Source organism: Triticum dicoccoides, chromosome 2A, assembly GCF_002162155.2.
Source record: "Triticum dicoccoides isolate Atlit2015 ecotype Zavitan chromosome 2A, WEW_v2.0, whole genome shotgun sequence".
NCBI lineage: Eukaryota > Viridiplantae > Streptophyta > Magnoliopsida > Poales > Poaceae > Triticum > Triticum dicoccoides.
This window is the reverse complement of record NC_041382.1, coordinates 691,282,866-691,284,378: the sequence shown is the minus strand read 5'-3', so window position 1 is coordinate 691,284,378 and position 1,513 is coordinate 691,282,866.

The following is a 1,513-nucleotide window of genomic DNA, read 5'->3' as shown; positions in this document are numbered from 1 at the left end:
AAAAGTGCATGCATACTTGGGCTAATCCCATGATTGCTCACGAGACAAAAGTATAAAAAGGAACATCTGAAGAATTAAAAATATGAAAGGAAACCAAACAAAGAAAATAAAGAGCACCATGCGCCTTCGCCTTGAAAATGTGGAACGTAATCTGGAAAACCAGAAGTTCAACCATTAATAAAAAAAGAGAAGTCCAGATCTTACCAAAGATAAGTGGATGATCAAAAAACTATACCAAAATATAGACTAAGGGAAAAATAGGATGCATGTTCCTATGGTCCAGCTCAACGCTTACACACTAGCTACAAAAAAATTGCAGAAGAAAATCTAGTAAGGGTTTCTGATACAAAGGACTTGCTGCATTATCATGCAGCGAAAGAAAAAAGAAGAAGTTCGGGTATGACAACACAGAAGTCCAGCACAGAAACCCGGACAGACCCAACAGGATCCACCTGATCCTCCCCCGATCCCGATCCCGAGCCGCCCCAGCCCCGACAGGATCCAACGAAGGAAAAGAAGAAGTTCAGGTATGAAAACACATAAGTCTAGCTTGTACAACGACCATTAGAAGATCTAGAAATAATGAACAAACGAATTCGTCCGAAGCATAAAATCATCTCCACAAGATTGCAACATGTCCGCACCCCCTTGGAAATGATCTGGCAACTACCTTTCGATAACTGAAAGGACCAGAGGGCAAATTTCAAAACCGCTAAAATAACATGTGCAGAAACCCGCAGGAGTGCCAACATCAAATCGCTAGAAATAAAACCATAAGGACCCTCCCGATTAAAATTTACGGATTAGTAAGCCTCAAATTTCACTAGAGTACACAAATCAGGCAGCAAACTTTAAAGAAAAACGAGAAATCAACAGAAGCGCGGGTTGCATCTCGGGCGGATGAAGAACACGGGCGATTTCAAATTTGTTTGAAATAACAAAGAATTTATGCTCCAAACTCGTACTAAAACCTAATCCCCATCGTTCCAGAACTTCGACAACATCCAAAACATGCATTAAACTTGTAACAGAAACAAGTTCATCACGACCCCGAGAGCAAATCCGCCAACGTGCTAGAATCTGAATCAAAACAATCATTTAGACTCTAAAAAAACGTGTCCACATTACACTTACATCACAAACAACACGAATGATCAGAAAAACTCGCAGAGGAAGCCACGGTTGCGAAGATAGCCCGAAGGTCAGGTTAGTACATAGGGAAGTTCAGGCGCGTTACTCAGGCAGTTCAGGTTGTGATCAGAATATTATTCTGATCCCGTGATCAGAATAGTGTTTATGTATATATATATATATATATATATATATATATATAGGACAACACTATTCTAATCCTAGGATTAGAATAGTAATTTGGATCACAGCCAGTCCTATAAGGACGCGACAGGGGTCCTCCCGAACTCAGAAACCATGGAAAGAAAAAGAAAGAAAAAGGAAAACACCCACCCCGACCACTCCCCCAGCCCATCCCCCACCCGATCCCCACCTTCCCTGC